Genomic DNA, 22,645 nt, shown 5'->3' on the forward strand with positions numbered 1-22,645 from the left:
GTTTCTCTGTATAACCCTGGCTGTCCTGGAACTCACTTTGTAGACCAAGCTGGCCTCAAACTCAGAAATCCGCCTGCCTCTGCCTCCCGAGTGCTGGGATTAAAGGCGTGTGCCACCACACCCGGCTATTTTTTTTTTTTTTTTTGAGACAGGGTCTCATGTAGCTTGAATTCATAGCTTAAGATGCTTTGAACTCCTAATCATATTTCTGCCTCTGGAGTGCTGGGATTATAGGTGTGTGCTGCCAAGGCCAGATATTGGATAATTTTTGAAACAGTCTCCTTCATTCTGGCAATAGATTTGTTTGTTTGTTTGTTTGTTGGTTGGTTGGTGTTTGGAGACAGGGTTTCTCAGTGTGACCAGCCCTGGCTGTCCTGGATTCGCTTTGTAGATCAGGCTGGCCTTGAACTCACAGAGATCCACCTCTGTCAATAGACTGTTTTATTGTTATTGTTTGTTTAATTTTTCTGGTGGTGGTTATTTTTGAGACAAGGTCTCTATGTAGCTTAAACCAACCTAAATGTTTACTGTGTAGACCAGGGAGACTGGTCTCAAACTCATGGAGAAGCTCCCGCTGCCCCTTCTGGCAAGTTCTGGGACAAAAGATGCTGAGGTTAGTGTGTATGCTGGCTGCAGGCCTGTGCCACCATCCCCACCTACCAGATTTAAACAATTCTACATCCAATAATAAGAGAAGGTGATATTGAGCTGGGGATGTAGCTTCGTGGCTGGCAGCATATCTAGTCAGGATGCATGCGACCCTGGGTTCTGTCTATGCATGTCTATTGCTATGCAAGGCATAGCAATGGGAGGAAACCTATATTCCCACACTTGTGTTTTCCACAGACATGTCCATTAAAGTCTTGAATTTTCAACTTCTCAAAGTAAAAATTTTATAGCCATGGTTTAAAAACATCATTTGAATGTATCATTTTATAAACATCATCCGGTTCTTGCTCAAAGGCTCTCTTTATTCACAGAGACATGTTTTTATTTGTTTGTTGTTGAGATGTAGGGTCTTCCTATGTTGCCCAGGCTGCCTTACATTCCTGGACTAAAGGTGTCCACCTGCTTTATGGTTCCTTGTGGCTAAGACCATAATGTGCCCTCTCATATCCAGCTTTCACAGGTGCTTAGAAGAGGATTCTAGGCTGTTACTTCAGTGGATATAAAAATATGATAGAAAATATAATTTAGTCTAGCTAGTCATATATATGTACTTGATTTTGAAACACGAGGGACATCTGGCATTAGAGTAAGACTTTGACAAAAATATTTTTCTATCATTTAGGCAAGTTTTCTTTGCAATCAAAATCAATTGCTAGTGTTGTTGTTGTTGTTGTTGCTGTTGTTGTTTTTGGACAGTGTCTCACTGTAACTCTGGCTACCCTGGAACTCACTCTGTAGCTCAGGCTGGCCTAAAATTGATTGCTAATTTTATAACATGTTTGATTACTGGCATTTAATTTATTTTTGAAGTTTATTTTTGTTTTATGTGGATGACTGGTTTGTCTGCACGTATGTCTGTGCACCATGTGCATGCCTGGTATTTTCCTGAGGTCAAATAACAGCATTGGATCTCTGGGACTGAAGTTACTGATGACTGTGAACCACCATGTGGTGCTAAGATTTGAACCCAGGGGATCCTGAAGATGTTTTTAACCATTGAGCCGTCTCTCCAGCCCAAGTGATGGATTTTTACATCTGACTTAATTGGCACTTTCTTAGAGTAAGCAGAACAGACAAATCGTCATAAGGACGTAAGTGATAGATTGATTGGCAATTACTGGTAAGGTCATTTCTCAAATAGGAAGTCCACATGCATTCACTTTATAAGTGCCAGTTCGTTCTCTCTCAAAAAACAAACTATAAATTCTTTCATAATTTCATATTTTGAATATATTTACTTTATCCTTTTCTAACTCCTCCCATAACCACTGCATCATCCCTTCTGACTCAGCTTTGAGTTTTCCTCATTTTTTTAAATTGGATATTTTATTTTTTTACATTTCAAATGTTATCCCCTTTCCCGGTTTCCCCTCTGTAAACCCCCATCCCATCCCTGCTTACCCTGATTCTATGAGGGTCTTCCCCCCCCCCATCCACCCACTCCAGCCTTACCATCCTAGCATTCCTCTACACTGGGGCATCAAGCCTTCATAGGACCAAGGGCCTCCCCTCCCATTGATGCCAGATAAGGCCCCTTCAGCTCCTTCACTCCTTCCCCTAACTCCTCCATTGGGGTTCCTGTGCTCAGTCTGATGGTTGGCTGTGAGCATCCACATTTGTATTGGTCAAGATCTAGCAGATCCTCTCAGGAGACAGCTATACCAGGCTCCTGTCAGCAAGCACTTCTTGGCATCCACAATAGTATCTGGGTTTGGTGTCTGTATGTGGGATGGATCCCCAGGTGGGGCAGTCTCTGGATGGCCTTTCCTTCAGTCCTTCAGTCTCTGCTTCACTCTTTGTCCCTGTATTTCCTTTAGACAAGAGCAATTCTGGGTTAAAATTTTGGAGATGGGTGGGTGGCCCCATCCCTCAACAAGGGGGCCATGCCTAACCTCTGGATATGGTCTCAACAGACTCTCCCTCCCCTTTGTGGGGTATTTCAGCTAATGTCATCCCTATGAGGTCCTGGGAGGCTCTTGCTTTCCTGACATCTGGGACTTTCTGGTTGCTACCCTCAGTTCCCCATCCCCCATTACTACACACCTCTGTTCAATTTTGTGAACCTGTGTACATCTCCTCCATCTCCTCTCATACCTAATTCTGCCCTTCTTTTTCCACTCCCCCTCCTCTCTTCCTCCCTAGTCCCTCCCACCCTCTACTTCCCTTGATTATATTATTCCCCCTTCTAAGTAGGATTGAAACATCCACTCTTTGGTCTTCCTTCCTATTGAGCTTCATGTGGTTCGTGAGTTGTATCATGGGTATTCCACGTTCTTTGCCTAATATCCACTTATCAGTGAGTATATACCATGTGTGTTCTTTTGTGACTGAGTTACCTCACTCAGGATGATATTTTCTAGATCTGTCCATTTGCCTGTGAATTTTCTGAAGTCATAGTTTTTAATACCTGAATAGTACTCCATTGTGTAAATGTACCACATTTTCTGTATCCATTTCTCTGTCGAGGGACATCTGGGGATTCATACAATTCCCAGCTTCTGGCTATTATAAATATGGCTGCTACGAATATAGTGGAGCATGTGTCCTTATTACATGTTGGAGCATCTTCTGGATATATGCCCAGGAGTGCTATAGCTGGGTTCTCAGGTAGCACTATGTCCAAGTTTCTGAGGAATCGCCAGACTGATTTCCAGAGTGGTTATACCAGCTTGCAACCCCACCAGCAATGGAGGAATGTTCTTCTTTCTCCACATCCTCGCCAGCATTTGTCACCTGAGTTTTTGATCTTGACTGATGTGAGGTGGAATCTCAGGGTTATTTTGATTTGCATTTCCCTGATGACTAAGGATGTTGACCATTTCTTTAGGTGTTTGTCAGCCATTCGAGTTTCCTCAGTTGAGAATTTCCTGTTTAGCTCTGTTTCCCATTTTTGATAGGATTATTTGGTTCTCTGGAGTATTCAGTCTGTTGTTCTATGTCTTTTTATTGGGGAATTGAGTCCATAAATGTTAAGAGATATTAAGGAATAGTGATTGTTGTTTCCATTATTTTGGTTGTTAGAGGTGGAAGTATGTTTGTATGGCTATTTTCTTTTGGGTTTGTTGAAAAATTACTTTCTTGCTTTTTCTTTGAGAGTTTTGTTGGGTATAGTAGCCTGGGCTGGCATTTGTGTTCTCCTAGGGTCTGTATGACATCTGCCCAGGATTTTCTAGCTTTCATAGTCTCTGTTGAGAAGACTGGTGTAATTCTGATAGGTCTGCCTTTATATGTTACTTGACCTTTTTCCCTTACTGCATTTAATATTCTTTCCTTGTTTGTGCGTTTTGACTATTATGTGATGGGAGGAATTTCTTTTCTGGTCCAATCTATTTGGAGTTCTGTAGGCTTCTTGTATGTTTATGGGCATCTCTTTCTTTAGGTTAGGGAAGTTTTCTTCTATAATTTTGTTGAAGATATTTACTGGCCCTTTAAGTTGGGAATCTTTGCTCTCTTTTATACCTATTATCCTTAGGTTTGGTCTTCTCATTGTGTCCTGGATTTCCTGGATGTTTTGGGTTGGAAGCTTTTTGCATTTGCATTTTCTTTGACTGTTGTGTCAGTGTTTTCTATGGTATCTTCTGAATTTGAGATTCTCTCTTCTATCTCTTGTATTCTGTTGGTGAAGCTTGCATCTATGACTCCTGATCTCTTTCCTAGGATTTCTATCTCCAGTGTTGTCTGTCGCCCTTTGTGATTTCTTTATTGTTTCTATTTCCATTTTCAGATCCTGGATGGTTTTGTTCAATTCCTTTACCTGTTTGGTTGTGTTTTCCTGTAATTCTTTAAGGGAATTTTGCATTTTTTCTTTAAGGACTTCTACCATTTTATCTATGTTCTCCTGTATTTCTTTAAGGAGTTATTTATGTCCTTCTTAATGTCCTCTATCATCATCATCTTGAGATATGATTTTAAATCAGAGTCTTGCTTTTCTGGTGTGTTGGGGTATCCAGGGCTTGCTGTGGTGTGAGAACTGGGTTCTGATGATGCCAAGTAGCCTTGGTTTCTGTTGCTTAGGTTCTTGCCCTTGCCTCTCACTATCTGGTTATCTCTGGTGTTAGCTGGTCTTGCTATCTCTGACTGTGCCTTGTCCCTCCTGTAAGCCTGTGTGTTAGCACTGCTGGGAGACCATTTCTCTCCAGGAGGAATTTGGGTATGGAGAGCTTGGTACAGGGTCAGCTCTGGGGTGCAGATGGAATCCAGAAAGATTCTGTCCCCTGCTGTTCCTTGGTTCCTGTGTCCTGATGTCTCTGGGCAGGTCCCTCATGGGCCAGGAATTTGAGCAGAAGTGGTGGTCTTACCTGTGCTCACTCCTGGGAGACCAGCTCTCTCCTGGACATATTTAGGTTTGGAGAGCTGTGGCATGGGGTCAGTTCTGGGCCACCAGTTAGTTCTTTTAACTAGGTTCAACTTGAATTATATAGTACAGAGATGCTAAAAAAAAAAAAAAGAAAGAAAGAAAATAGTCAAAAAACAATATTACAATAGTGATCTGTAGTTACGATAGTTCAGAAACACTGCTCAAGTATTTAAGGTTACACACACACACAAACATGCAGGCACACACAAATACATACCCATGCGTGCATGCGCACACACACACATTCATACACACAACAGAAACATAACATAACAAGGTCTGTAGTTTCTTATTTGTGCAGCAGAGGTAGCAGGAATACATGAGCCCATAAGTTTGAAACTAGGCTGTGTAAAATATTACAACTCATTTGTTAATAAATTTATATTTAAAAAGGTTAACCCTGTGATTTCTCCATTCCTTCCTCCAGGACTCATGAAGTACATACTTAATGACCACTTCCATGCCACATGCTGACCTAGAAGCCAGTGATAGGGTTACAGACAGAAAGGCTAGTTTATGAGCAGATTAGAGATTAGTGAAGGGCTGGTGGGTGTGCTGATATGATTTCATTTTTGTTCTGTGGCTTGGGGTTGTTTATTATATGGGTTAAAAAGGCCAAGGACAGACAGGGTTAGAGTTTTTGGTAAAAGAAAGAACTGTTTTTTATCTATATCCTAGTCGATGTTTGGGTCTCAGTAACACTCAATTCCGTCTATCCCCACACCCTAACTCTGGCTCTCCTTCTTCCTGAGGAAAAAGCACCTGCTCAAAGTGTCTTCTGGCTTACAGAGATCTTGAGTAAAAGGTAGGCCATGCAGTCGTGAGGTCATTTTTGTGCCTGGGTGTCAGCTTGTTGAAGAGTTTAGTATCGGGCCCTCCTGAGTTCCTTTCCTCTTTGTAGAGCCATGGAGAGCTGCACCTGCCCTTTGTGTGGCCCAGCAATGCACTATGGGGAGAGGCAGGTGGGCCCATGTGAGAAGCCTTGGTTAATGTCCTGTTTTCTCTAGACTTTGAAACCGGAAGATGGCTTGAGTGATTGTCTGACCATGAAAAGTTTGGAGGGACATGTCTTATTGAAGAGAACAAACCCATCATTACCATTTAAATTCTACTTCCATTTAAAATTGTGTGAAGGTGGATTTGTTTTATATTCTTCTAGACAAGCTGAGCAACTTACAAAGCATTTGTGTCTTATTTTCAGTCCTAAACTTTCCCCACAAGCTTAATGAGAAGGAAAGTTCCCTTTCAGAGACTCCGAGACTCCTAGAAAGGGTTCCAGAAGCCAGAGTCCAAAGTACTATTTTTGCCAGGTAGAGAAGCAAGCTTAGCCATGCCAGGGGTCTGATACTGCCTCCCAGTGCTGGGGCTGAGGAGCTAGGCTCAGAATGATCTAACACAATTACCCAGTGCTTGTTTCGCTAGATCCCATGCTGATCTGAGGTCTGTGAAGCAACAGATTAAGACTCAAAAGCCACAGATTGGGCTAGCTAGGTGGCTCAGTGAATGGGTGTATTTGTTGGGCCAGCCTGAGATATCTGAGTTTAATCCCTGGATCCTGTAGTAAAAGGAGAAAACAGATTTCCAGAAGTTATTCTCTGACCTCCATATGTGGGCCATGGCATACACACTCACATACTTCTCTCTCTCTCTCTCTCTCTCTCTCTCTCTCTCTCTCTCTCTCTCTCTCTCTCCCTCTCCCTCTCCCTCTCTCCCTCTCCCTCTCCCTCTCTCTCTCTCTCTCTCTCTCACACACACACACACACACACTACTTTTAAGTCACGAATTCATCAGTAATAGCGTTGTAAATCTTTGAATTATTTGTAAAGAATCTTCATCTCACCTAGTTGGTTGCTAGGACAAGAAAGTCCTAGAGGCTGGCCCCTTCTGACATTAGTTGGCAGTCTGTGGAATCCAGATGTTCTGAGTGTGTGAGAAGAGTGTTCCTGCTAAGAATTTGGCGGTTTATAGACTCCTCCCTGTGAGAGTGTGTGGAGACTGGCAGGTAGTGCTATATTGAGAAATGGGAAAGCTGAGGGTTTTTTTTTTCCCTCAAATGTTGTTTTAAAGATTGTGTTCTGTGCTAAGATTTAGACAATGTCAGAATTTTAGAAAAAGAAAAGGCCTAATATTTAATATTAATATCTAATACTAAAAAGAAAGACGTGTGTGCAGCATGGCTGGCAGCCATGACCTCAGTTCATAACAGTGTGGTACCTTTCAGAAGACGATCCCTATCTTAGGGCTGTAGCTCTGCCTGTGTGAACTGAGCTGTGGAGGAGGAGCAGGGAAAAGGCCTGACACAGAGGGCAGTGCACAGCTTGCAGGAGTACAGTAGTTTATTTGGTCACTGAGCACGAGGAAGGCTTTCCTCTCCATCACTCACTATATTAGCCATCTGCTGGCCTTCACATCCACAGCAATCCCTGCTGGTCACAGAAGGGATGTGAATTCCAGAATTTGACTTTAAAAATCTATCCCAAGTTTTCTGGTATTAGGGTAAGTCTACAGCTGATATCTCCTATTTTCCATGAAAATCTATCTAGCCCAGTTTTTTTTTCTATACAGTGGTTTCATAACTGAAACATTTGTCCTTTTTGACTTTATAGATGATTGCTAATATTTCAGCTTCAAATCTAGACTAGAATTAGGTTGAAAGAAAAATTGAAGTTTTTGAAGCTTGTCTTTGTTTTCAGACTGTGGGTATAGCTCAGTAGTTGAGCCCCACACCCTGGGTCCTGTCCTCTCTACACACAAAACCTCATACATAGATACAAATAAATAAATAAATAAATAAATAAATAAATAATCTTTGTTTCATGGTTCATATATCTGACTTGTTCCTTGTGTTTCTCTGACCATGCTAATTAAGTGCTAAAAGCACCCTTCGGTTAGTGCATTACTCTACTAGTCTGTAGGTCATACATAGCATTTCAAAGGAGAAGTGGGGACTGTAAACTGGTATCCAGGACTCAGCTGTGTGAGGAGACCTCTCTGGATGAGCTCATGATTTCAGAATTTTCAAAATTTGCTGTCACAGTTCTGTGCTGAAGAAAAGAAATGCTTCTCTTCTCCCTAAACTGATGTGTTCGTGATAGTTAAATGTGACCTACTAACTTGTGATGGAGAAGTTCTGAATTCTTGATGAAGCCCTAAGATTAAGATTATTTTAAATGGACTTTTAAAATGTATAAACCAAATGTACAGGTTCACTTAGCATTTATTGATCATTCTGTAGAAGTAACTATTATTTTTCTCTATAAAGAAAAAAAAAATCTGGCCCAGCCTGATTGTGTATACCTTTACTCCCTGCAGAGGTGGGAGGCGGGGGCGGGGCGGGTTGCGGGGGCAGGGGAAGGCCAACTTGGTCTACATAGTTCCAGGACAGATGGAGCTATGAAAAGAGAGCCTGTTTCAAAGTAAAAGCCTTCAGTCTTTGAGTATACCTCAAAAGTTCAGGGAAGGTGCCCTGAAGAGATGGTACCGCAGTTAAGAATACTTACTGCACTTGTAGAGGACCCCAGATTGGTTCCCACCACCACAGGCGCTCACAGTATTCTGTAACTCCTGTTCCAGAGGATCTAGCACCCTCTCTGGCCTCCATAGGACCAGAGCATGCACATGGTTCCCAGATACACCCTTACTCGTAAAGTTTTTGTTTTTGTTTTTAAGTACAGGGCGATCTTCCTTTATCTTTAAACGTCTCAGATTAGGCAGGATTGGCTAGATTGCTGTGCCTGGCGAGAAGGAGCAGGGAGACAGAAGTACCTGATGTTGGACCACACTGGCAGCTGTTGACGCTGCCACTTCACACTTTGACTAATTGGTCAGATATACCAGATTCTAGAAGTTGGTTAAGTGAAATTGTAACTCATGCACTGATAAGCCTCTAAGTCTTCAAAAATAGAACTGTGCGATATCTCACCCCAGAAGCAACTCTGGGCTGCTTTCCTCAGAACTCAGACTTTTAGGTAAGCATACATAGAACATAGACTTCAGACAACATGTGTTCGTTCTGTTGACACACTAAGATGTTATTTTAATTTTGGCTTTCCTTTTGTGCAGGAACACTGTATTTGGGTAGCCATTTGTTAAAAAATATCCAAGTGTCATAAAATTCTGTGTCTTTTTGCAAACTTCAATTCATGAATAACAGTTTCAATTCATTTTAAATTCAACAGAACTAAATACCTCTGGCCTCCCACAAAGACATCACAGGAAGATTATTGTAGCTACTATTTCAATGGCGGTTTCTTAAAGTGAGCACTCAAAGTCTAAGTGAGTGGGTAATTAGAGCCAGGAGGGGTTAGTGCTGTCTCCAAATGCAGAACTCTAGAAATGAAAACCATCTTGGCTCTCCAGCAAAATGTGTGAAAGTTTATGCCACTGAGCAAGACCTCATACTCTATGCGATGCCATTTTGTGCTATTATAATGACTTGCCAGAGAGATATACAATTAGCTGATATTGGTTATACCTCATGAAACATGTATATGAGATTTTGATAATGCCAAGGATTTGCTAAAAACAAACAGCAACAACAACAAAAACCTTTTTACTTCTCTAATTAATAAAACCTGACATTGTCTCCTTTACCGTTTAGCACACATCATAATAATAATTATTATAATTATTAGAGACACATTCTCACTATTTAGTCCTGGCTGGCCTACAACTGCCTATGTAGACCAGGCTGACCTTGAACTAAGAGAGATCTGCCTGCCTCTTCCTACCTAGTGTAGGGGTCCTACAACTGGTGATGGCTCATATTTAATTTTGATAGGATCATCAACTCGATTGATAACAAATCATTACAGAACAGTTTGAGTTGGAATAAATTTGTCTTGATGTTTAAGACCTTTATGTTAGGTCTTAAAGCTTTATTGTCCTTAAATACAACTAGTGTCATGGACCATTAAACAGCAAAGTGGTCTGAAGAGAAATTATTGATTGGAGTGGCAGCCAAAATTTTAAAGTGCCTGAATTTCTTTTGTAATATCTTTATGTAGAATGCATATGCCATTTTAAAGGTAATGATAAATGTTCCTGTTGAGCTGTCCCTGGCCTCTTAGTTCTCTTAAATTCGAACCACTTAGGCACATGCTAATACTAAGGACAATATAAAGCTCCTTGCTAAGTTTGAGTAGTTAAAAACATTAAGGATTTTTTGTTGTTTTGGGGTTTTTTGTTTTTTGTTTTTTAAATGGGAAAGATAAGGCTATCAGCGTGAAACTTGTGGGCAGAGGACCACGCCTCCAGTTCCCTGTGTTCTCCAAGCGTGGTCTCCCTCTGGTTGGCTGCATGGTCTCCATAAAGGATGCAACTCTGGTATGTCCGACCGACTCCAAAGGTACTAGTTGGTGACTCATTTCAACTTCTGTCGTCAGCTCCACACGGAGCCCTTGGCCCCTCCCCCCATTCCCATATCTCCGAGGGCCATTGGTGGACCCTATCCTCCCGCCAGCCGGCCCAAGTGGCCAAATAGCTCGGATGCCTGTCATATTTGTGGTCGCGCTCCTCTGCGGACTGTGCCAGCGCTGCCGTCTTTGTCATCACCCACTCTGTCATGTCTGTTTTCCAGTATGTGGGGGCCATTAGTGGTAGTAGTGGCGGTCCGGCTTGGGCGCTCCCATTTCTACCTCTCCTATTTAGCTTTCAGTCCACAGAAGAGGCTGCATAAGCTTGGTGTCTGTCCGCCGCTTCCTGAGAGTTCACCCTGAGGGAATCTGCATTTATGGCACTTGGGCGGGCCCGGGGCGGGCCCTGCGAAGCTGAGGCGGGTCCGGACCGGCTGGAGGCGGGGCCTACGGAGATCTGGACCTGAAGGCACGGGTGGGCGGGACCTATAGTAGGAGGTGGGAGGGGCAGGGTGGGGCCTATACTGCAGGGGCGGGGCTGGTGGGGCGGGGCCCGGCCAGGCAGGGGGTGGGGCCTACGGGGCCTGGCCGGAGCTCGCCAGAGGCTCGCAGGCGGACGTCACTCCCGCACGGCGAGTGCTGGAGCACGAGCTGTACCTCTCTCGGCCCGGGCGTCCACTCCGCCCGCCTCCTGCTTCCTCCAGGCTGCCCGCCGCCTCCACCATTGTATAATGTTCCCGACTCGCAAGCAGAGGACGCCGGAGTCGTAGCTCCGGCCTCGCCGAGCTCCCTGCTACCGTCGGCCCCGCGGCGGGGGCGCCCCGCATGGAGCGGGCATAGCTTGAGGGGTGGGCGGAAACCCCTCCGATGCGTTAGCTCCTGGTGGACCTGCTTGTGGTGAGTTCCGGGCCGAGCTGGAGGCTCCCCGGGGTTGGGCTCCGGCGGGCGAGGGGCGGTGCTGGGCTGGGCCAGGCGGGAGCCCAAGGCAGCGGAGGCCGGACCGGGCAGGTTGGGGAGCACCCGCTGGCCGCCTGGAGACCCCGACTGTCACGACCTGGGGCGGGGTCCGGGCGGCAGGGGCCCGGAGCTTTTGCCGTCACAGCTGGTGTGTGTGTGTGTGTGTGAGTGTGTGTGTGTGTGTGTGTGCGCGCGCGCGCGCGCTCGCTGTGGTGGCTCTGGTGCTGAGAACGTGCGAGACTTTTTTTTTTTTTTAAAGATTCCGGTTGCTGGCAGGGAGGCTGCTTCACTTTTGAGTTCCGTGTCTGGGTTTGCATCCAACTTGCTATATTGTGTTTCGAGAGTTTCCCGGTGGTTTTGCGTTAAAACAGTTCTCTTCACCCTCTTTTCTTCCGTGCCCAAGTGAATTGATTTTGGATCCAAATGTTTATTAAACTTAATGCCTTCCTGGTTTTTAAATTAGAAATCTACAAGTCATCTTGGTGTTAACCGCCTATGACGGGGCAGAGGGGGGGCGGTGCTGAGGGGAGCCAGCTGTCCCGACGCGTAGACTTTGTACCATTGACACTGGGCACTTCAGAGGACCATTGCGTCGAGAGAAAGTACTGAATTGTTCATATTTTTCTTAACTATAAATTGTCTTAGCTTTAGCCGGAATGGTAGCAAATCAGTAGAGTTGAAAATTGAATTGTAAGTTTCGCAAAGCAGTGAGACTGTTTTAGAATAACTTTTTGCTCGCATCTAGGTAGTTTCAGGAGTAGAAAGTCGGTTTTGCAGGCACTGAGTGGAGGGCAGTCAGCAGGGACAGACTCAGAAACGGCAGATTTTATTTAAGTAGAATCAGTCAAACCCTAGCTGGCTTTCAGGAACAGTCGTTGTTTTCAAGCTTTGTTCTTGAAACGTGCTTTTGAATTCCTAGTATTTGTTAAGAAGTGTTCAGAACCTATGGAAAAGGGCCTGGAGGTTGTAGTCACCAGTAGGATGGCCCAGGCCCTAACTGTTCAGAATTGCTTTTTGTAATTTTTGTGACTGGCAGGAATGAGGTGGGCCTGGGCTCCACTTAACCTCCTGGAAGGCTCCACACCAGAGAGCCCTGGGTCTGCTGCTGGGTTAGTTGCTTACCCAGTGGCTACTTCACCAGAGCCCTTTAATATCATAGTATCCCGATTTGAGGGTGAAGTTATTAAGATTTCAACTCTGGCATGAGCAAGAATAATTGTGGATCTTTACTTTCCTGATAATTTTATAAAAATTTCCTTTATTTGAAAATACACATTGCTGGCCTGGGTTGTGCTGGCATACACTTACAATCCTAGCACTAGTGGATCTGTAGGAACTCAAGACTAGCTTGGTCTACACAGTGAACTCAGGGCCATCCAGTGATTGTGTTCAGGTTAGGAAGGGTTTAAAATGATGTCTTTCCTCTCCTAATTAAAATACGTTCAACTGTTATGTATGCTTCGTGGACTTGGTAGCTCACCTTCCCTCCCTCTCCACCCAGGTCTGTTCCTTACTTTATTTCAACAGGTAGGGACTCACATTTTATAGTAACTCACTGTGTAGCAGGAGGTGTCCTAGGAATAGTTTTATTGTCATGCAAGTGTCACAGACTGGTAGGTAACAGCTGCTCAGGCCAGCTTCTGATAAAAGAACTGAGAAAAGAGTTAGACTCAGATTTAGAAACTCTCGCCCATTGCTGAGTTACCCTACATAACAGCTTTTTAAATTTAATTAAGGAACAGAAATAGAAATTTATCCAGTTACCACAACTAAACAAAGTGGACATGACAAACAAGCATAGTTTTTTTTGTTTGTTGTTTTTAAGTCACTTAAATTTACCAGTGATAGCTGACCCTTATTGGGGGGGAGGGCGCATTTTAAACAGTACTCCCATGGTAAAGTAAAAGTTACATAGCTCTAGCGTGCCTTACTTAAAATGTTCCACTCTAGAAACTAAGAACCGTAGTAAGATCTGCACCATTTTACAGCCTCCTTTTGCTGTGGTTTCTTATTAAAGAACAATAGGAAAAGCATGAGCAGTTAGTTTGGATTTCCAAGACAGGGTTTCTCTGTGTAGCCCTGGCGGTCCTGGAACTCACTCTGTAGGCCAGTCTGGCCTCGAACTCAGAGATTGGCCTGCCTCTGCCTCCCATGTGCTGGGATTAAGGGCACTGTTCAGCCAAAGTATGAGTTTTAATTTTATTCATGTTTTCAAAATGAAAATCACTTAGCCAAAATTATTTAGATAAGCCTGGTATTTAGAAGGGTGAACTTGAGTACACTTAGAGCATTTCCTACACTTAGCAGTTGTGGATGTTTTTATTTATTGTCTTTGCATATTGTATAGAGTGACAGTGCTAGTCAGTGAGGGGGGGAGGGATTGGTGGGGAGTTTCTGATTGTTTAGTCCAAAGGTCAGACCTATGCTGAAGATACCAGAGGCCCAGCTTCAGTTTAAGTGAGAACGGCTTGGTACTGAGAGCAGTGCCAGCCTTCACACACCTTCCTTTTATAGATTTATTTTTTAGTGTTATATTTCTGAGGGAGGGGATTCATGTGGCATTAGAGGACAACTTTGTGGAATCTGCTTTCCTTCCAGCTTTTACATGGGCTCTGGGGATTTGACTTGGTTCTCCATGCTTGAGTGGCAAGCACTGTTACTGTCTGAGCTATCTCTCAGGCCCCTTTTCTGACTGGAAACACACACATGAAATTTACAAGTGCTGTGGCCATTGTATGTGTACAAGTAATGCATTTTTCTACCTGCCACTAATAAGTACTAATTAAACATTTGGTAGAAATGTATAAACTGTGACTTCTGTTTTTAAAGTGTCTGATTATTTAATTTGATTTTGATATTTTAGAAAAACAACTGACCAAACTTGGGCTGTTTTTTAAAGAAAAAAAAAATGTTGTCTTAAGTAGTCAGTGTAGTTAGTAGTATTAAAGGCAAACTTGTGTCCTGTACAAATACTGGGAAACCCTTATGAACAGAGCAGTACCCCGCGCATCCATCACTCATTGTGTGGGGCTATGTCTTTCTCCATTAGCACTGCCTAGCAGTTCATTCTTTGTATGACTCTGTGAATGGCATATGTCAGCCAAAGAAGCCGGCATTCCTATTCTGAGTAGTAAATAGACTCTTTGTTGTTGGTGCTTCCCCCGCCCCCAAAGATCATGAGACAAAAACATGTTTGGCTGTCTAAAAATTTTCTTTGGAAAATGTATAAATTACATTTCAAGATAAAAGCAGCATAATATCTTTTAAAATGCATGATTTCTGTTAGGGCAATCTTCTGTCTGTCTGAACTCAACTGAAAGTACTTGCTATCATTCGATGAAGCACTGTGGTTTTATAGCTCTGTTGTAGAACGCTGTCACCTACGCTGCCTTTGCCCCATTGCAGTTTTCAGTTAAGAGTGGAGTTGCCTGGCCTCTCACACCCAAGGCAGTCCCATGGACTGTGCTGTGGGTACGTGGGGGTGGGGGCTGGAGGGAGATGGAGGACGGAGCAGCAGCAAGCTGTGCAACTGCTAGAGCCAGTCTGACTAGTTTAAGGTGCCCAAAGGCAGCTTTGTTTCTCCAGTGACTCTAAGTAGCAGCAAACTTAAGGTCTTAAACTCATTCACATCTGCAATACTACCATTGTCTCTCTGCAAACAACTGGAGCTTTGCAGGTCTCCTAATTGATCGAAGCTTTTCTTTTTTACCTTTCAAACCCTTCATTAACCGACTGAGAAGAAGCCACTAAACCACACTTTTTTTTTTCCTTCTAAGGAGTTTTACTTCAAATAGTGAAGGGAAAGGGGTCCTGACTCTAGGACTCAGTCCTGTGATTACAGTGGGCTTGGTAAACCTGGTGGCCACATGAAAGGCCCTCACTGCAGAGCCACCTTCTAGCCCTTTGCTCTCCTCTGCCTAACTGCTTATCACTTCAGCCCATGCTGCTCCTGAGCGTGGAGTAGACTGCTGGAGCACCCCACCCTGTGTTGAGAAGCATTGCCCAAGATAGACTCTGAGAATCCCAAAGTCCCAAGGTCGTCTCTGTACCAGAGCAGGTCTTGCATACAGTTGTAGCCGCACGAGTGACATGCTCAGGTGGTAGCTGTTTGACACAAGCCCTTCAGATTCCCCTTATGCTTAAACATGCCTTTGTCTGTGGGTCTTTGCTTTCCTAGAAATCTCTCTAACAAAATGTGGGTACTATGGCTTCAGCAGATTTGTTTACTGTCTCTTCTGGTGAGAGAAGCTTTTTTGAAGTTGTGTGTGGCCCTCTTCCTCAGTGCTGGGCAAGCTAGGAAGGCACTACTGCTAAGCCCCAGGCAAACAATTAGGTGATTTTTGTGATGCCGGAGATGGAACCTGGGTCTTGCATAAGCTTGAAATACTAATTTAAAAAAATTATTTTACTGTGACCAGAAATATAAAATAAAGTGTATTTCACCTGGGAGTGATTGTTAGCTATGTGGCAATAGTTGATTTACAAATCCAAAATGAGGTTTCCTCTCTGCTACTTGTTAAAGCAGCAAGAGGCGGGTGGGACAAGAGACTTAGGGATGGCTAGCTGGATGGGCTTGAAAGCTTTCCACAAGATCCTGAGAGTGGAAGTAGAACTAGTAAGTATTTTCTTTAGAAATAAATAATTACTACACTTAATATGGCACTCTAATTATTTTTATTGTATTTAGCTAAATGGCTTTGCCTAAATTTCAGTAAGTTACGAATATTCAAGGTCCTTGGGGGAAATTTAAAATCTCAAAATAGCCTAGAAAAATGGCTACTATATTTACAAAGTATTCACTACCCTTTAGTTGATATTTTCTACCCTCCCCAAGACTCCCTCCCTGCCCCTTATTTTTTAAGACAGGGTCTCTCTGTGTTGAGCAGTCATGGCTGTCTCCTTTTGTAGACCAGGCTGGCCTCAAACTCACAGAGATCCTCCTGCCTATGCCTCCAGAGTGCTGGGATTAATGGTGTGCACCACCACCACCCAGCTTAGTTAGTATTTTCATTATTTTTTTTCAAATGAGTGAACTATTCAAGTATAGGATACAAAATTTAAATTGACTTTATAAAACCTTACCAGCCTAGTTCTTTCATTTTTGAGTGATTTTGTTATTTTATGTATATGGGTGTTTGGCTCTGTTCATTCATACCACTTGTGCCCCTGGTACCCAAAGAGACCAGAAGATGACATTAGATCCCCAGGAACTGGAGTCACAGATGGTTGTGAGCCACTATATGGATGCTGAGAATCAAACTCAGATCCTTTGGAAGAGCAACCAGTGTTCTTAACCACAGAGCCATCTCTCTAGCCCCTGTCTACCTAATTTATAAAGGCAATTACAATAAATATTCTGAATATGTAGGTTACTTATATGGGCCTCAGATTCACCATCTATTCTTCCATTCTCCTAGCTTAATGTTTTAACTCTTAAGAAACACTCCCATAAAATATCTCTTGAAGTTGTATCCTTAGGTTCTATTCTTCAGTTTAATTTATAGATAAACTAGTTAGCTAACATGGAAAGCCACCTTTAACTAAATGTTTGAACTAAAGTGGAGTTTGATTTTTCACTGAATTGGCCTTAAAGTTACTGTGTTGGTATGGCTGTGTTATTTACCTGGTCACCTTTTTAAGCGAAAGAAAAACTCACACATGCTTTTTGACAAATCCTTTGGTTTCTACTTAAGTCTTTTATTTTCCCTTGACATTGTTTATTAAGGATCACTTATGTGAGGGAAAAACAAGGTATCTTTGGGGAAAAGATGCTACAAGAGGATTGAAACTAGAATCCCATCTAAGCAATTATAAATACAGGAGAAAAAATATTTTCATTATGCCCGGGAATGGGGAGGTGCAAAGCTGGATGAGGTTCCCTGGCAGGAAATCCTCTGGGGAAAGTCAAAGCTGAAGATTCCTTAATGCTAATGAGACTTTAGACTCAGGATGCTGAAGATGTACCCTGGACACCAAATGATTATAAAGCAGCATCATAATGCAGATAATTATAATATATATGTTTCTAATTACTGGCTTTCAAACGGAAAAAAAGGCAACTAGTTCATGTGTTAGAAGCATTATTACTGACCAGGCATCATATAACCTGAGCTAGTAATCTGACCAGAGAGAATCCCAACTGTCTCAAAGTAACTTGCTTCAGTATATCCCTGAGGTTAAAACTGTGTTACATTTTACAATTAAATGGCTTCTCCTCCGTGTTCCTGATGAAGGATTTCCTCCAATAATTGCCTGAAGTATTGTTCAGTGTGGAAGTAATTTACTGTTATTAAGATGCAATAGGATTATTGAAAGTGACTATACTAGTAAACTTTTTGGTTGTAAATGTGGAAGGTTGGCTGTGTGGTTAGAAGTCAATCTCAGAATCCCACTGGAGATCTGGATCTGAACTGTTGCCTCCTCTGAGTCCACATTTCATGACTTGGATTTGTGCTTGGTTTTGTGTCTCTCTTCAGTAATCCTCCAGAGATCCTAACCATGGTGTTACTTATATACAAGCAATAAAAGGTTGTACCATAACATTATATAATTTAGTTGGAGCTTGGTAAGGCTTCTAGCATTCAGCATTGCCATGTGAACACCTGAATAGAAGATGGAATTTGGAAATGTAAATGCTTTGAGAACTCTGTAGGTAGGAACTGACATGGAGTTGGAAGATGCCTTGCTGCTCTGTGGCGCCCCCTTGTGGTAGATGTGGTGCTGCCGATGTTTATAGGATTCCAATTTGCATTGGGCATGCTTGTTTACATAAAACACTCATTCATCTGTGTAAACATGCTTATAGAGTTAGTGTAATTCTCATGTAAGAAATTTGCTGTGCCTATTTCATTTGGTTTTTACGTGTACAGAATTTTTTTGTTTGTTTTTGGTCTTTTTTTTTTTTAATATATAGTGATGTATTGTTTAACTTTTATGGAAAATTCCAGACAGACTCAGAAGTCAAAGTGCAGTGCTCATTACCCAGCTCTAAAGGAACCAACATTCTGTTGATTTTGTTTTATCTACATGACCATTCTGGTGTGTTTTCTAGCCAAATTGAGGCCTCAAATCATGTTGTATCTGTGAAACTGTAAGTTTAGACATTGCTTTAAGCCAGAATTCTGGGGTGAAATAGAGGACTTGTTAGCAGTTCCATCGTCAGCCTTAGAAGATGGCTGGTATCCTCAATTCATTGGGGTTGCAACCTAAAATTTCCAGGGGACAGAAAGCCAGCAAGTGGCTATTAGAAACACATCCCACTGCTGACAGGCTTTAAAAGCCATTTTTGCTTTTCAGATTTTTGCAATTAAGACATACTTTATTCTTCCTTATCTCTCTTTTCGTCATTCTAAAGAAACATTCACTTCTAAAAGTTGACTCTTGTTTACTCAGTGTAATTGGTTGTCGCCTGTTAAAATTCCATTTGTTTTCACGTGAAACGATTATGTTTGATAAGCCAGCGTTAGAAATTGTATCCAATTTAGCTGATAGTGAAAATCCTAAGAGGAATGATAAAATTTGTTGATTGTAGACATTAGAAAACAACCCCACATGGTAAAGTTGTGTCATAAGCACAGAGCCTGGTATCCTGGCCGATGGTATGGTGGCCCTCTGGAGGGGCAGAGAGTTTGCAGCTGGCTGGGTGGGCAGGGTTGGCCCGAGGGCCTGACTGAGTGGAGCCACGGTGGGTGTCAGGTTACAGCAGGCAGAGTGAGCGCGGGGACTGCCTGATCTGGAGAGTGGCTTTGTAATTACTGTGCTGATTTGTTAGGGAGGCTTTGTCTTACTTACCAATTAGCATGGATGTTACTGCAGAGACCTCTGAAACCCTGGGTAGGCTTTAGTTTAAAAATAAGACCTTCCAGATCCCGACGGCCTCACGGTCTGTCACTAGCATGGGTGGAAAGGGGTGGGGTGCTGTTGTCTTTCCCTGTTTGTAAGTGGCAGAGCTTCTCGCCCTGTCGGACTGTTGCTCCCCTGGGCCAGGGACTGCCACTGGTGTCTGAAGATTGCCTGATGCCACCCCCCACCCCCACCCCCAACCCCTGCCCCCATCATGTACCTTCCTGCCTGGCGACAGCCCAGGACAGGGAGGCTGCTCTGTTTCTTGTAGCTTCCCTTAGGATTGTGCCAGCATCCCTGACCACCACTTCCTTAGCAGTTCAGTCTTTCTGGTCTCTTTCTTGTGCCTTGAGGGGAAGTTGGGCTTTAAAAGCTTAGCCATGAGCAGGTTTCTTAGTGTGCTGTGTTCTTCTGGGTGTGGTGTGTTACGTGTGGAAAGCTATCTAAGCCAGTATGGTTTCCCATTAACGCAAGATGGGGTTTTTCCTCACTGCCATACTGCAGGGAAGGCCAGGCTAGTGTTCTGTCGAGGACAGAAGCTCACTTCAAAAGCAGGATAAGGAACAGAGAAAATTCCATTTCAGAAATTGTTTCTGCACAATTTCTCTCCAGCCCCACTTTAGCCACTGTTGACAAAGTGCAACTGGGGTTGCCCCTGGGAGGGGTCTCACTCTCACTAATAAAAGAATGTGAGAATGAGTTCAGCTAGAGTTAAAAGAAAACCCCCAGGGTGGGGTCATTGACAGCTACCCACAGGAGGGGAAAGGAGAGAAGGGACAACGCCTCTCCTCGGGAGAGCAAGGAGCCACGAGGCAGGGAGGAAGGCTTTAGGAAGAATGAGGAAGCCCAGGTATCAGACAAGAGCATCCTTAGCTTCTGACCAGCATCTGAGAGAGAGGGAGGGAGAGGGAGAGAAGAGGAAGAGTGTCTTTGTGACTTAGGCCTCAGAAATGGCAGCAGACCCAGTGATCTCGTGGTGGCCAGGACGGACTAGGCTGAGGGCAGGAATGACAAAGAAGAGTACAGTATCTCATTAAGAGAAATAGAGTCTTCTACCTATCTTTTTGGCTGTTTGAGACAGGCTCTCACCATGTAGTTAACCCTGGCCAGCTAGGAACTCCCTATGTAGACCAGGCTGGCCTTGAACTCATAGAGATCTGCCTGCCCAGTGCTAGGATTAAAGGTGTGAGCTGACTTTCCTAGAGGTGGTCCGAGGACTAGGTGATTGGCTAGGCACAACTGGGATAATAGGTCTCTATTCAGCTGGAGGTTATATTCACTTGCCAGAAGGAATTTTCCCTTATTGGGCTTTTACTGCCCCTCCCGGTCTGTCTCTGAGACTGAATTCTACCACACAGTTGATTGAGTTAGGAACATGCTTTCCCCTGCTACTCACTCAAGGGAAACTGTTACAAGTCAAGAGCCTAGGCCTCTGGCAGCACCAGATGCAGATGAGAAATCTCGGGTGTTCTCTTGGGAGCCTTCTCTTCCCTCTTGGCTCCTTTTTTCTTCAAAAGTAGTACATTGGGGTGGGTATGGATGGAGAGATGGCTCAGAGGTTAAGAACATTGGCTACTCTCCCAGAGGACCTGGGTTCAGTTCCTAGCACCCACATGATGGCTTACAACCATTCATAATGCTAGTTCCAAGGGATCTGGGTCCTCTTCTGGGTGTCCTTGGGCACCTGGCAGGCATATGGTGCACAGACATACATGCAAGCAAAATATCCATAAAAATAATAAAAAGTAGTAAGTTGGTGTAGAGGCCTGGTGTGGGATCAGCATTGCCGGTGGTCTCTCAGCAGCCTACGGTCACACTGGATCTGTACAGGAAAACAAGGGGTGTGTCAGAGTATGCGGTCATCCCTCAAGAGCTACATCCCAGTGCTCCTCCTATCACTTCTTTGGTCCACCTGAAGGCTTCATAGATTGCTTTGGCACTGTAATTGACTTTTGAAAAATCGTGTGTTGGGGCTGGAGAGATGATTCCAGGGTTAAAAGCTCTAGTTTTCTTCCAAGGGACCTGGGTTTGGTTCTTAGCATCCACATGGCAGCTCACAGCTGTCCGTTAACTCCAGTTCCAGGAGACCTGACACCTGTTTTTAGTTTCTTTGGGCACCAGTTGAGCAAGTGGTTCACAGACATACATATAGGCAAAATACCCATACACATAAATTAAAATTAAATCTTTTTTAATTTAATTAAATTAAAGAAGAGAAAACATGTCACTTAATTGTGCTATACCCCTGGAAAATGTAAACTGAGTCTCTAAGTCCAAGAGGAAATGTGTACCAGACACCCATCAGTTCACCTTGGGGTGTCTCACGGTGACTGTTGACTGCCTGCACCCCATCCCGGATGCTAAGCATGTACACATTTGTCCTGCAGCATTGCCGCCCATCCTCCGTCTGATTACCAGGTGCCTCTGCTCACTCTCAGGTATTCTTTGAGCTTTAATTGGATATGAGATTTGTTACCTCTTGTCCAAAGGACAAGATATCGTCTCCTTTCCTTGGAATTAGTGCTCAGTTGTCAATTTTGACCCCATCTGAGTAAGAAGTAAAGGAATTTTTGTGTTTCTTCTGTCAGGTCTAATGACTGTTGTTCGGGATGGATGTGTTAAAACAGACTTTATTTACATCTCTTTCTGACGTGCGTGCACAGAGCCTGCCAGTCTTCATGGGCAGGAGAAGGCTCCCACCGTGCAGTCAATCTATCCTGGGCTGTGTGCTAAAAGCCTGCAGTAAAAGCAGTGGTTTTGATGGTGGTGAGATAACAGAAATGGTTGTTTGTAAAAGAAGATTTTTCTATTTGTTCCATGAAGATTATAGGTGTTTAATTTTGGCAGTCCATATAATACTAAAAGGACAGTGATTTAAAAAAAAAAAAGGAAGATATCATTTTTTAATAGCTGGAAAAGAATTATAGGTAACTTTTAAATTTGAATTACATGGGGAGGTGAGTTTAAATGCCTTAAAAATAAAGACATTTTTAAAACAATGAAGTTGTGTACAGGTATAACTTGTAGTAATCTTCAGACCTTGGGCATGGGGCATGAGGCATTTCAGCTAGTCACTAAGGGTCACAAGATTCACCTTGAGACCCCAGAGCCCCCGTGACAGCAAGCTGAGCCTTGTCTCTCTGGCTGAGATTGAGCTGTCGTAAAGTATGTGTGCACCATGGCTAGTGTAGGAGTCAGCAGGCCAGGTCAGATGGTCACGGTGACCTGCACTTTGAACTACTTGTACAGCCGAGGTGGGAGAATCCTTGAGTCCGGGTTTTCAAGACCAACCCATCTCTTAAAGCAGGAAATAAAAGATCACTTGTCAGTTGTAGTCATAAAGTGCTACTCAATTGGGATTTTGTTGGTTTTGTGTTTGTTTTTTGTTTTTTGGGTTTTTGTTTTGTTTTGTTTTGTTTTGTTTTTTTTTTTACTCTCCTCACTTAGAAACAGAAAAATAGGGGG

General features: G+C 43.4%; 1 protein-coding gene across 3 annotated transcripts in view; it reads left to right on the plus strand.

Moving 5' to 3' along the window:
* The window catches only part of Sertad2 (SERTA domain containing 2), a 109,858-nt gene that overhangs the window by 77,830 nt on the left and 9,383 nt on the right, over nt 1–22,645 (plus strand). The window contains exon 1 of one of the 3 annotated variants that reach the window (NM_001038625.1): nt 10,982–11,278. The exons of the other annotated variants lie outside the window; for them this stretch is intronic. The gene's annotated coding sequence lies outside the window, so the exon portion shown is untranslated. Of the gene's footprint in view, nt 1–10,981; nt 11,279–22,645 lie in introns of those variants that run through there. 3 annotated transcript variants of the gene reach the window in all.

The sequence above is a fragment of the Mus musculus genome, chromosome 11 (genome assembly GCF_000001635.26).
Source record: "Mus musculus strain C57BL/6J chromosome 11, GRCm38.p6 C57BL/6J".
NCBI lineage: Eukaryota > Metazoa > Chordata > Mammalia > Rodentia > Muridae > Mus > Mus musculus.